Below are 14855 nucleotides of genomic sequence, written 5' to 3' on the forward strand. Positions count from 1 at the left end.
TGATCAACACTGATGATTTACTGCCTCTGTGATGCACCACCAAGAATCTAATGTCTGCTTTATTCCTTTTCCACAGGCCAGTGGCGTTCAAAGCGCCACGTCATGACATCACTGTATATGTCTGTATATGGTTACGCTCTCCCAGCTAATGCTAGCACTACTTTTAAGCACAACAACAAAAACAGCAGCGGATACATTGTATTTTAATGAGTGCTGTTTGTGGCTTTGCTTTTCTGTTTTCGAGGATACACATCCAAACACAACTCGTCCAGCATATTTTTGCTGCTCGTCGCGATCACTTCGGACGGCAATCAACCCTCAGAAATGTAGGCAGTCAATGACATTATTTGTTTCCATGATGCCGTTCTACTACTTCCGGTTTGAGGACGGTGTGCACAACCGTTTCAGGACGCCGGTCAGTGACAAGACCAAAAACGAAACAACTTTCTATACACGGTGTCTCCAGGATCTACCAAAGATCACAATTAAAAACACTCATGATTGCAGCTATTGCTAACGTTATGCTACCGCTATCACGATCCAGGTCTTTTAAAGGTCTGTCACCAAAAACCGTGGGGTCATATTTGATCCAGCCTAAACTCTGAGAGCCATGTTAACACTTGTTCAGACATGTTTTTACCATCTCAGGAATATATCCGGAATCAGATCGATCTTGAGTTTTAAAGACACTAAAATCATCATACATGCTTTTATTTCTTCATGGCTTAATTATTGTAATGGTGTTTTCACAAGTCTTAAGCAAAGAACACACAATAGGCTCCAAATTGAAGATTGGAGAAGATAGCATATCACTCCTATTTTAGCTTCCCAACACTTAAAACGCACTTTTATCAAAAGGCCTTTCCATCATTTAAAACTTTGATATTGTATTTGATTTCCTTGGTGTTTTAATTTCCACTACATTTTACATTTCATACATGTTTTATTTTTTGACAAGTGCTTTATATATAAAGTTTATTATTATTATTATTGTTATTATTATAATATTTCATTCATATTCACTCTGTATAAACTACAACTTGATTATAGTTGGGATTTCACTTTTTCCATAACTAGACAGATCTATTTCCTCAGCTTTCATTCCCTATATTCTTACTATTGATGATTCTAAAGAAAGAGCTTTGGGAAATGCTGGAAGCCCGCGATGTATAAATTAAATCATGCAGATATTTCCATCTCCGTACTATCATTCCTTTTGCTGCTGTTATTCCATTTTTTTTTTGATAGCTTGATAAAGCAGGAGTGTTATATAAGAGAGTCATCATTCAATAGAATAATATTTGGGAGGCATGGTATACCTACAATCATTACATCTGATACGATTCTTGCTACCTGCTTCCAGAAATTAGCACCGGACAATCCAACAACATATGTATATATGTTCCAATTTGATTTTGTGGACATAATAAATATGCAGGGCTTGGAGTCAATGCTCCAAGTTAGAAATGCTTTCTTGGAGAAAAATAAAACCTGTGAATAACTTATTATAATTTAACAACTGATATTTATAACTTCATGATGTGAGTAGAACATTATACCAAACTCTCCTCCAATCTACATACCCTTTTTAAGATATATGTTCCATACTGTGACAAAGAATGATTCAGTTGTTGCTGGATTTTTTTGTGCAACTTTGACACAAAGCCCTTGCTCATATGTCTAAAGCTACAGTCTACAGTCTAAATGCTGTTATTATTTCTGCAAGTAGGTGGGTGTGATTGATTCCATGGAACACTACATGTGCACATGGCAGTGAGCAGCTGTAAATGATAGGTCTTGATAGGATCATAGTCCATCATTGTTGTAGATGTCGGAGAAGCTGTGAATACAAAATTTATGCCACTGTGGAAAATGTATAGGTTTTCCACCTATTTATATGATATTATAATTGATTATTGGTGTATCAATATACAATTAACTAAAGCAAGTGTTACAATACTTATGTGATAAACCTGAAAAGAGCACAGCTTTTTATAAGGGGAAATAATATGCTTTTCTTTTTCTTTTGTTTGCCTATGCACCTGTTAGGATTTGACCCATGTGCCTTTTCACTTATCTTTTGTGTGTTGTCATTTTTGCAAGTTTTAGCATTAAACACCTTAAAATACCGTCTGTCTTTGCTCCTGTGTTCACACTTAAGAGTCCATCATCATCATCATCATCATCATCATCATCATCATCATCATCATCATCATCATCATCATGTGCATAGATATTCATTTAAAGTTCTTGTCAAGGTGTCTGAAAGACGTTTCAAAGTATGGCTGAGGTTTTTAATGGTACAGCGATTTAAAAGTTGGAGACCGTGCTAATTTCCCACTATAAATACTCCACTACAAGTAAAAGTCCTGCATTCAAAACCTTACTGAAGTAATAGTATGTGAAAATGGTCTTAAAAAATAGGTTCTTATAGTGCAGCAAATTGTTCTACTACTCAATCTGATAAATATTAAATATCTGATAAATATTTAATATCAGTGTTGTATTCATGTGTATGTTGGATTTTACTGACGTGGATGTTTCAGAATGACCTCTTTTGAACTACTTTATATAGCCTACTGTTGTGCGAGAGCCATATTTTTCTATATGCTTAACTTTTCATGAGCCCAGAAAAACAGCCAGTTTTCTGCTTTGTAATGATACATTTGATGTATGATACATTTTCCAGCTAATCCCGAGTAGACATTGCCTTGTTTTTAAGTCCAATCAACGCTGGGTCTCAAGACTTGAGCTGTTCCTGATTGAGGCTCCAAACGAGAGGTGCTGTGGTCCTGTCTGCTCTGAATCCAATGATTTGATTTGTGAGGTAACTGAGGCAACTGTCTATAAACAAAGGTGAGAGTTATACTGAAGCAACAATCTGAGTGGGTGTGCTCCAGTACATCATTAAAGCAGTGCTTATTGAGAGACAATACTGTGTGATAGAAGAAAGGGACAGAGGAAGACAGGAGAGATCTAGAAAAACAACCTATAAATATTAGCTTGTTATACAATATTGATCATATAGTGTATATAATATATAGCACAGGTTATATTTGTAGTGACTTTTTGTTTCTCCTTTTATTGGCTCTACTACGCCAATCATCCATCTATGGCACTCTCTTTTTATGTTTCCTCCTCATTTCTTGGAATAATTTCTGTTGCTTTCTGTGTAATGGCTGTGATTATTTTGAATATCAGTTTCATTTTAATGTTCTCAATTCCCTATGTTGGTGTATCTCTATTCACATCTTGGTTACCATTGGATAATTGTTATGATCTACCAAAGCTGGGGAAGTCCAATTGCAGAACACAGTCTCAGTCACACAGAGTGTAGATTTCAGCAAGTGTTTACTCCCAACAATCATGAGTACAGTAGAGAAAATAGCCATTAGATGTGCTGACCAATGGGATGGATAGATGGATGGATGGATAGATAGATAGATAGATAGATAGTCTAATGTCTAATACACACCCTTTTTGACAAAATTTCCCATCACTCCCTTTGCTTGACCCCATCATTGCTGCATCAGGGAGTGTACTTATTTACGAAAACGTATTTATATGCAATGGAGGTGAATGAGATTTCATATGTGGTGCTCAAAATATTGAGCTGAACCCCCGGGACAGTTGAGTCCGTCTTCACTCTGCACAATAGAGTGTTTATAAAAATCTCTGCACACAACGTCCGGCACGCAAACAATAAAAAGTGAGAGTATATTGTACAAGAGTTTGAGGAGGACTTACTAATGACAAGGAATAATTCTGAACACAGGACATGAGAACAACCTATTTTAAACAAGCAGGTTTAGAAGGGCTCTTCACTAGTATTTCTCATTGATCATCTGCCCTGTCTGTATGTTCACATGTCTGTCTGTCTGTCTGTCTATAGTCTATCAAGGCGAAAAACAGAGCAAGTAAAAAACCAGGAAGTAGTCCCAAACCCAGCAATACATGACCAAAATATGGCTTTCATTGCACTGCCATACAAGCCAGTAGCCAATCAGATTTACCTTTAACCTTAGCGTACCCTTAGGTTCTGATGACGCCAAGGTACATTTAAAGACTATCATTGTTATTTTCATTTCAACAACCACTACATTACATTACATTTCATTTAGCTGACGCTTTTATCCAAAGTGACTTACAATAAGTGCATTCAACCATGAGGGTACAAACCCAGAACAACAAGAATCAAGAAAGTACCATTTTTTCTTCAAGAAAGCCAAACTACAAAGTGCTACATGTAAGTGCCATTTAAGTGCTACTAAATATATATTCCTTTATTTATTTTTTTTATCCAAGGTCTAGTCGGAAGAGATGTATCTTTAGTCTGCGGCAGAAGATGTGTAGACTTTCTGCTCTCCTGATGTCATCGAGGAGCTCGTTCCACAGTCGCTAAAGTGTTACTCATTGTGGGAACTTTTCTCCATAAATGTCAAGGTCTTGATTTTATTATGTTATGATTTGGCCCTTAAAATTGAACTGAACTGAATAACTTTTATTGTAATTCATTCTTCTTTTTGCCATGGATTTTTTTTTTGAAGCACTTCGTAACCTTGTTTAGATAATTGCTTTCATCTCCATAAATTGATCACAATTGATTTTTGTTCTTTCCCTTTATTGTAGCCAACCCTCCAGCTTTCCCAGTTTTCACTTAATCTAATGTCACATCATAGGTCATGTTTTTTATGGTGTCTGTAACCTTGGCCTCTCATTTCAGATCCCCACCCCCTGTGATTGCCTGCCCCACCCTTATGAGCTGCACCCACCTGTGTCTTATACTGCTTTCAGACATGCACTAAACATAATCTCATAACCTCTGAAAATCTCTGGGGGCAGTCTATGATTTTGCAAATGTCAGAGACAAAGAGAAAGAGAAAGACCCCTGGGCTGAATCAAACAGCAGCAACACTGACGCAGCAGCAGTGGGGGGAAAGCAAGGGGAGAGATGGGACATTTTTGCAGCTTAAATAGACAACCAAATTGGGAGGGTGTGTATTTTAGAGGATTTTGGAGAATGAGGCACATCACATGATTGGATAGGCATAGATGTTTAATGCTAGAATATAAATCTTCACACTTAAAGGTTCAGTGTGTGGAATTTAGTGATATCTAGTGGTGAAGTTGCATGTTGCAGCTGAATACCCCTCACCTCACTCTCCCCTTCCAAACATGAGAGAGAACCTGTGGTAGCTTTCAGTTGTTATTATAACTCAAAAGGTGTTTAGATCTGTGCCCAGTGCTGCTTTATATGTAATTAGTCTCCCACCTGCTACTTTTTCAGTTTCATTTTGCTTTAATTTTCAAACTTCACGACACCCTGAACTAATTATCTGCGTATACAGAAACACTGTGCAATACGCAAGAAGACCCCCTTCCTTGTCCTCTTCCAGTATCGCCTCGAAGACCCTTTGAGCAGAGAGTTTTTCGCTCATACTTCTGCTAGAGGACTGTGATATAGAGTTGTCTGTTCATCCTGCCCCAATGTGCTTTTGTGAGGGGGAGAACATTTGTGTGTGTGTGTCTCAATATCTATGAAGGTCGTGTGACCAGAACTTTGTATTTAGAACATAAATGTGTGGGGGTATTGTAGCATGTGGTTTCAATAAAAAAATCTTTCCTGTTCTTTAAAGATTATGAGCCAAGGCCACGGAGGTTCAGTTTGATGGAAATCTGTCCTTGTATCATTTATACACATACATTACACAAATATTTTAAATAGATCAACTTGACCACACCACCACCAGAGGTTTAGGAAAACACATATAAATGGACAAAACATAAAAAATCATTTTATTGATTAGATAATACATACCTGCAGGCCCATAGCCAGGATTTAATCAATACTGAGGTCCAATTTCCGGGGGCCGGAGGGCAGTATCCCCAGGATTTTGGGGGGGGATTTCCCCGATCTAAATATGCACATTTTAAGATGTTTGGAGAGCAACTATTTGTTAACAGTAGCGTCAGTGGACAGTAGCATAAATGACTTACCATTGTGTTTGAGTTTGCATCATTTTGTATAACAAATTATAGAAATGTGTCTCAAACAGTGCACCCGAATAAGCAAAACATGTTATACAATAAATAACATATTATTATGATACTTCCGCTAGGTGTGTAGTTAACTTGAGCCTGTAATTTCCATTATAATTTCCAAATAATATGTGGTTATTACATTGTTTGAACAGGATCAGAACAGTCTTTTTATTTAACAGCACAGCGATATAATACTGATTCTGTCCTTGGTGGGAACAGTGGGCAGTACCTGGTCCTTCTCTCTCATCATCACCACCTTTCTGTTTTTTTCCCCACAAATTGGCCTTGTGTTATAAGAGTAGCGTGACTCCTTTAAGAAAGGGCTTCCGTGTGTTTAAGAGAGTGAGTAGTGAATCGAGAGAGCCTGCAGCAGGGAGAAAGGTGAGGAGACCATGAGCGGAGAAAGGAGAAAATATAAAGATGTAGAGTATAATTTGCAGTGTGTTGGAAAATAAATACAGCAGCATCTCCAGGCAAGAAGAAGTGTCATCCGTTATTTCTCAACTGCTGAAAAAGTGAAGGGTGTTAACTCTGAAGCAAGAAGCGGCTTCAGCCCAGCAGGAAGACAGACATCTCCCCTGTATGTTCCCTGGAGGTCGAGCAGGAAAGGTTAACACTACGTTACCTTATGTATTCACGAGAAGATGATCCACTCCACCCAGGGGCGGCTCCTGGCATAGGCAACATAGGCGGTTGCCTAGGGCGCAAAATGCCGAGAGGGCGGCACAAGAGACTGATGCATGATACATGCAATGTAAACCAATGCATTAACGTCACACCATCATCCTCTAACCCCGGGGACGCACCGGAGGTAGAAGCACCGCGAAGCGCCACGAAAAGCTGTCCGCCTCCTTTCCGCGCCCATGTTAAATAATTGGGCTGTTCGCACCGGCAGCGTAGTGCCGGGAAGCGCCGCGGCCGGCTCGCGATCTGCAGCGATGGTTTCGGGGTCTGTTCTATTATTTTCGCTCGCCGCGAGCAAATCGGGCCGAAAACACACTGAAAATCGATTTTAAACGATATAAGTGATATATTAGATATTATATAAATGATTAAATATGCATCCCATACTTTCGATTTCCCCGATTTTTGCCCCCACATGATGAAATTTCCCCATCTTTAATTATGTACTTAATCCACACATTTGTCAGTTGTGTCTAAACAGACAGACACACACAAGCACATAATCTCTTGTGGGGGGGTGGCGGCTATAGGCTTGCGTAGGTCAGTCACCTGTGAAGACCATCATCATTTACCCCTGAACCAGCGCGGAGAAATGCGCTTCCTGTGTGAACAGCCAGGCGGCTGCTCACACGAGAATTGGCGCTTCCGCCTCAGGTTCTCCCCGACGTTCACGCTGCGGTGTTGGACTGCGGTTTGAGTCAAAGATGAGTCAAAAAAGGATTAAATTATCAGGTGCACAATTCAGAAAGCGCCGCAAAGTAGAGGAGGAGAAGAAAGAACAATATAGAGGTAAGAATCACCCCGATTGTGGACATCATTAATGTTTATTTTTGTCGACATGAATAGCTAGCTAGCTGTAGTACAGCAGATTTCAGACTCTTTTTATATTTTTTATTATATGTTTTTATTATTTTTTATAGCCTACAATTTTGTCTGCCTGTGTGTGCATCTGTATACAGTCCAAAAGTTCTTGGGGATGCATGACAATTTGCGTGTGTATGTTGGGGTCGCCAATCTGAAATCTCGCCTAGGGCGCCAACATTGCCAGGGTCGGCCCTGACTCCACCGCCAACTCACTCACCCACCGCAAAGACGGTAATGATCAGACAGAGGAGCACATCGTATTTTGGTGTTGTACAAGTTATTTTTAGGTAGTTAAATCACCTTTTAACATTTTTTTTAAAGAATAATACTGTGGCGAGTGCGTGTGAGAATGAAAAGGCTGCACAGGGAACTTTCTTCAAAACTCTTGACTTGCGTCCAATACACCGCACGACAGCAAGTTGAATGGTTTACTTAACATAACCTTCTCATATGAACAGCGACTGGAACCCCATCACAGACACTACATTTCACAGTCATGGTGATTGAACAAGTGAACTTAAATAAACACAACATTACCACCGAACAAACACAAACACACAAAACCCACATGAAACAAGTCTAAACATCAACCAAATATCAGTCAAAATGGCTAAACATCGCCAAACACATAATAGTCCCATAAGCCTTTGCAACATGCTGTCCGATCAGAGCGACCGGCTCACCGACCGCTACAATACCGAGGTCTTGACCTTCTCTCAAATTTCAAATAAAAATATTGTCATTTAGAGCAGGGGTCTTCAACGTTTTTCAGGCCAAGGACCCCCAAACTGATGGAGAGATGGAGCAGGGACCCCCAACAATATATATTGTATAAAATTGTGTTTTATATTAAACTTGGCCTAGTGCCATGTATAAACATAGCTACCCTGTTATTGTGCATTCAATACTAAGCTATTCAAATAATACACAGGTTCATATATTCATGTTTTTATTATTGTGTGTCGCTGAATGTGTGCATTGCTGACTGAAAGAGAACGTCTTCTGCCTCCATTTATCTGTTCGCTACAATATGTTGGATTCATGTTAATGTGTATTTAAAGACATTTAAATTAGTGGAAAAAAAATTGGTTGGAAAAAAATGTTTAAATTAAAAAAATATAAAAAATTGTCTCATCAACCAAAGATTTCGCGACCCCCCTGCAGTACCTCCGCGGACCGCCTAGGGGTCGCGGACCCCCTGTTGAAGCCTCTGATTTAGAGCATTTATTTGCGGAAAATGACTACTGGTCAAAATAACAAAAAAGATGCAGTATTTTTAGATCTAGAGTAATGCAAAGAAAACAAGTTCATATTCATTTTTAAACAACACAATACTAATGTTTTAACTTAGAAAGAGTTCAGAAATCAATATTTGGTGGAATAACCTTGATTTACAATCACAGCTTTCATGCGTCTTGGCCTGATGTCCACCAGTCTTTCACATTGCTGTTGGGTGACTTTATGCCACTCCTGGCACAAAACTTCAAGCAGCTCGGCTTTGTTTGATGGCTTGTGACCATCCATCTTCCTCTTGATCACATTCCAGAGGTTTTCAATGGGATTCAGGTCTGGAGATTGGGCTGGCCATAACAGGGTCCTGATCTGGTGGTCCTTCATCCACACCTTCACTGACCTGGCTGTGTGGCATGGAGCATTGTCCTGCTGGAAAAAACACTCCTCAGAGTTGGGGAGTATTGTCAGAGCAGACAGGATTTTTTCTAGCTTTGCACAACTTCAGCCCTGCCCCTAGGAGCCTGTTTCTAACCGTCCTCGCCGTGCACTTAACCCCAGTTGCCGTTTGCCATTCTTTTTGGAGGTCACTTGATGTCATCCTACGGTTGTTGAGTGACATTTGAATGAGTTGGCAGTCATCCCGGTGAGTGGAGAGTCGTTTCCGTCCTCTGCCGGTCTGTAGCTTTGTTGTCCCTAATGTCTGCTGCTTGACCTTGTTCTTATGAACCGCCGTCTGTGAAATTTTAAGGATGGAAGCAACCTGACGCTCACTGTATCCCTCTGCCAGTAAAACCAGAATTTAACCTTTCTTTTCCTCACTCAAAACTTTTCTTTTTAACTCTTTTGGCATGGTCAATAGTCACTTTTTTTTATTCCAATTACTTTTGAGGTACTACTAGCACTGTTTCTGCCATCCAGCTGGTCCTATTGCAAGAGGATAGTGATGACCACAGCACTGGTTTTTATACTTTTCTTCATTGAATAAGATTTGGTTCAGGTCATCACCTAATCAGTACCTCATTAAGTAGAATCAGGTCTGCCTGTATTGGAATTCAACAGACACTAGAATGGAATGGCTGCCATACACGTAGAGATGCTGATTTAAGAAAAATTTGGAGTGGTCTCTTAATTATTTCCAGAGCTATATATATATATATGTGTGTATTATTTACCTGTTTACAAGCTGTTCACCGGTGTCTAAACATCTGTTCTTACCTGTCTACATGTATTTTATTGTTACTGTACACATGCCTATCACCCTAATTTTATTTCATTTGTATTATCAATCTATATACATATATTATTATAACTCTTTTGAGGTAACAGGCGGGTAGATCCAACCAAGCCCATTTAGCTTGCTCCCCCTGCTCCCCCTGCTCCCCCTTCCCAACCTGATCAGTTATAACAAGAAACAAGACAAGAAACAGAGCCCGTGCCGGGTAGGTCAGTCACCTTCAAAATTGCTGCAGCATCAAACACATTTACGTCTGATAGACTCTCACTGGTAGAGCAGACTTACCCTATCAACAGGCTCAAGCAACGCTGCAGCCATCTACATGACGTGCCTCGTTGGGACTAATAACCCCCACCTGGTAACTCTTATCAAACCTGTTTGTCTGGGACCTACGAGAGCACCTGCAGCAGTAAACACCAGACTTGGATGGCCACTCCAAGGGCCTAGGTCCCTACCTAGCTGACAGGAGACATCACAGTGCCTATTCACCTCAACAACTAGCCCCCATACTGAGCTAAAGCGGGAAATTATTATTAAAAAAATTGTGGCAGGTAGATATCCTTTCCTATAGAAATGAGAAATTGATCACATGACCAAAGAAGGATAAAGAAGCTATGGAATTTCTGGAGAAAAGGACCATTAGAGTAAATGTGGATGTAATTGTACGTTATGCAACCCCCTTGCTACACACAAAAGATTCCCCGAAACTCCAGTCTCCCAAAGAATCTGATGCTCCTCCTTCATCGAGCTGAGCAGCAGTTGCAAAAAAACCTAAGAGGGACCATCTCCCAACCTTCAGATTCGGCATAAATGGCAGAAAGAAAACGGAGGAAGGAGCAGTGGTTATGAGCATTGACCCTCAACTGCCAAGGGGTTTGTGGCCTGTGGGAAAATTAAGTTGAGTGATACCCAGCAAAGATGAAGGAGTTCAGACCGTGAAAGTTGCCATTAATGGTAATCGATATGTTAGACCTGTGGCCCGATTAGAAACCCTTGCACCTATGGAAACCATGTCAGCTGAAGATACCTAATCCGATTAGCTTAAGATTCCATTTGAATTCAAATATTCATATTTAAAGGGGCGGAGAGATTCACCTGTTAGTGCACAGGGTAGGAGATTAGAGAAGGGGAGTTTATATAAGGGCTGGGTGTGTTCCTTTCAAATCCCTTTGTCTGAGACCGTGCTGCCACACCAGACCAGAGGAAGGCTTGAATGATTGCTTCCTAACCTTAGCGGATGCATCAATATAAAATGATCCATTCTACCATTCCTCCATCCTTTCATCGACCTCAACCAATAAATGGTTGAATGACTCTTGGATCCTTGTGTTCAAATGTGCACACCAGCTAGAGGCTCTATGGCCAAGTAATCCTTGCACTACTGAATCAAATGTAGAGTTTATAGTCTTTCTCAGTAATGCTCCATCGCAATATCAACAATATTATTTTAGACTATTGTCACTTCTATGTACCACAGACATAACTGTAATGTACAATGTACAGTGAACTGTGTATGATTGTTTTTTGATTGAAAATGGTTTAAGGCTGATAAATGGGGAGCAACTACTGTTCAGTATCATCCTGGGTTAAATGTGCACAGGCAACAACATACCTGTGTTGTTCACACACTCAGATCTGAGCTCAACAGTAAACTAGTAAATAAGATACCTACAAGACGTTGAGGAAGACAACTGGGGTGTACGCCGAACACTGCCCCTAAACTACAGCTGCGTTGGATTTAAGCAGGAGCGAGGGGAAAAGTAGCGTCCTCCTCCAACAGAGCTTGTCAAGCTCTAACAAGTGCCTGGAATCTCCATCAATGGACAATGGAAACCAGATATAAACCATGGCGCCATCAAACTCTGGACTTATTACTCTGGACTTTGCCTCCTGAATAAGGAGTGTTTAGGTTTGAATTAAAGACTCTTTGTTTGTTAATGCCTGTACCTCTGTTTTCCTTGTGTTTGGATTTATGTTTCTCCCTGAGTTCTGCGTTTCATTTTTTATTTTGTAGTTTGTGCTCCTTGTGTGTTTCCACCTTGACTTCCTGTCTTTGTCCTGTTTCCCGCCCTTGTGATTGTCTGCACCTGTCCCTGATGTGTTTCACCTGTGTCCAACTACCCCTGCCTGCCCTGTGTATCTATGTCTCTGTGCTTCCCTTTGTCAGGTCGTCGTCTTCATGGTCGCCTCACCTCACCCACCTCTGTCCTTCATCATGACTTCTTTAAAATACTTTTTTACAGTTTATCCCTTTTGAGTGTTTTTTTCTAGTTTCCCATTGTTTTTTCTGTTTGAGGATTTTGTCAGCCCTGCCTCTTGTTTTTCTTTGCTTTTTCGGTTTGTGGATTTTGCCTGAATTAAAGGACTCTTTATGTGACACCCTTTGTGGCCACATCATTGATTTTTATGCTGAAACGTAATTATATGTAGGATTTACAGCTTTTATTGTGCTCCAAAATAAGGCTGTAATTAACCTGACTAACCTAATCCTGGAAGAGAGTCCTCTTATTCACCATGCTGCACACTTCGACTGTATGTTACCACACATTTAAAGTATCTGACATTTGACTCTGCAGTGCAGTGACTATACCTGTGTATATATAAATATGTTCATCATTAAAATCAACTTATGTTGTTGAAAGTGCATCTACTTTTATTAACAATTTCAATTTTGTGGTAATTAGGTTAAATCTGACCACCACTGGAATTGAAGGTTTGTCGTAATTTTTTCATTGATTTGGTTGAAATATGTAAAATGTGTTATTTGGCTTACAATGCACCCTGTTTCACAAGTTGCACCATAGCTATTAGAGGGTCGCTATATGGATCAGGAGGTAGAGTTGATTGTTCAATAGTTGTTAGGTTGGTGGTTTAACATGACACACAGAGCTTCTCTTCCCAGCTTCTCCTTCCTCTTCTCCATCCTTATCACATCAAAGAAATGAATGTCTCATCAATACGTGTTACTGACTTGACTTCTTCCCCGGAGTCCCTTTTCCTTATCGTTTCTGCACCACCGTAACCAAGTCACTCTCTTTAATATTGAGAGGTCTGTAAATTGCCTTGAGATAATGCTGTGATTTGGTGCAACCTGCTGTAACATTGTTTTTTACAAAAAACAATGGGGGATTACTAAAAAATCCCCATGAAGAAAAATATATAAAGTAAAAATAAGAGGCCCTATCTGTCGTTTTTATGAATGATTCAATATGTATTTGTTCACGTGACATGGACGATGTTGAAAAAGTTTCACATTAAATAAGCAAAACAAATGAATGCATAAAAAGAGGTGGTGCTATTTGCCCAGTGTAAGAAAATGATTCGGTCACATGACATATTGTTTCGTGTCAGTGCAGTCAGACGGTCATTCATCGATGGTCCCCGGGTTAAACTCCGGTGGTGAGGAGCGAGGGCTCGGAGGTGAACAACCCGTCCTCTCCCCGCCGTGTCCGGGTGGAGGCTGACCGTGGAGCCGCCGCCGGATCCGCTCTGTCTGTCTGACATCCAGGGTGAAAGTGAGTTCACAGCGGGAGACGGAGGAGGACGCAGGCAGCTCGTCCATGTTGTGCTCGGGTTGCTCGTTTTCCTCGTCAGTGCAGACAGGGCTGCAGGTGTCGGAGCATCTGGAACCACGGAGGTCAGTCACTTTTTCATTTCGACATTTTTCCGCTCCTGCTCAACGCGGTCACTCCATCAGCTTCGTGTTTTACTCGTGGTTTCCGCTTTTCAACTGTGGGAAATTAAGTTCAAAATAGTGAGAGAAAAAAGTGCTCGAACTTTTTAACACAAGCTTCACAACCGCTTTTTGTCTACAAAAGCTGCTAAAATATTTACTTCAACTTTAAACGCCTCCACGAGGCTTTAAGTATTTTTACTCCCAATACAATTTCTTCATGAATTCTAACAATTCTCTTGCACTGTAAATGACACTGAAATGAAATCCTTCATTTAAGATCATTGTGTCATTAGGCATCAGACCCACCGGAGAGAAAGGGAGGAAGTAATGTTATCCAAGTATCAGTGCTAATTTGAAAGCAACGGGTTTCTAGGAGTATGAAGGACCGAATGCCATGGAAACAGCAGGAAAGCCATTCATTAAATAACTGTTTGTACGATAAAAACATGTATGAATAGATTTAGTCTATTGATCATGGCCATTATTGTATATTTGTATTGATATTTTAATCAAAACCTGCAATAAAAATTAATTATTAAAGTAATTTAGAAGGATTAGATAATTCAAAATGATTAAAGGCTTTACAAAAACTACAGCTCATTGGTTGGCTGGAGAGCTTCACCCTATAGTGTTTTGTTGCCAACGAGACCCTATAGGAACGTATGCATGTGCTTGCATCACAAATTTCTGCTTCGGCTTTCACTCTTTAAAATGCCAAATCATATATACTTATTGTAAGTCGCTTTGGATAAAAGCTTCACCTAAATGATATGTAATGTTATATGTTATGTATATATAAATGTTATTTCAAGGTTTGAGACACAATCAACTCTTGCACCTGGCCTGATTATGTCCTTCCCACATCCATGTCATATATCCACAAATGACAGTGTCCCGTAAGAGCCGGTCAGAGAGCTTGTTGAATTCTTTGTATGCAGCTTATTTGGATGAGTCGTTTGGATGGTTTGAGAAATGGGAGCATTGCTCTGGAATAACTGACATACCGTTATTCGGAGGGGAAACTTGTTTGTAGCCGGCATTTAAAAAAAGAGGATGTTCGTGAGCCACGGTCTGAGACAGGTCCTCTGCTCAGGTAGAGGGTCCCTGCCTGTGATCAGAAAG

General features: G+C 40.1%; 1 protein-coding gene and 1 long non-coding RNA gene across 2 annotated transcripts in view; one reads left to right on the forward strand and one right to left on the reverse strand.

The window, feature by feature from the left end:
• Window positions 1–7150: 7150 nt before the first annotated feature.
• LOC117768343 lies at window positions 7151–11739 on the reverse strand. Its single transcript, XR_004615044.1, has 3 exons — window positions 11730–11739; window positions 10365–10375; window positions 7151–7786 (listed from the first exon to the last, which is right to left on the reverse strand). It is a non-coding gene; the product is annotated as an uncharacterized LOC117768343 (long non-coding RNA).
• Window positions 11740–13456: 1717 nt separating this feature from the next.
• The window catches only part of npffr1l2 (neuropeptide FF receptor 1 like 2), a 38522-nt gene continuing 37123 nt past the window's right edge, over window positions 13457–14855 (forward strand). Inside the window, exon 1 of the mRNA XM_034596609.1 lies at window positions 13457–13694. The gene's annotated coding sequence lies outside the window, so the exon portion shown is untranslated. The remainder of the gene's footprint in view (window positions 13695–14855) is intronic.

Source organism: Hippoglossus hippoglossus, chromosome 9 (genome assembly GCF_009819705.1).
Source record: "Hippoglossus hippoglossus isolate fHipHip1 chromosome 9, fHipHip1.pri, whole genome shotgun sequence".
In the NCBI taxonomy this organism is placed as follows: Eukaryota; Metazoa; Chordata; class Actinopteri; order Pleuronectiformes; family Pleuronectidae; genus Hippoglossus; species Hippoglossus hippoglossus.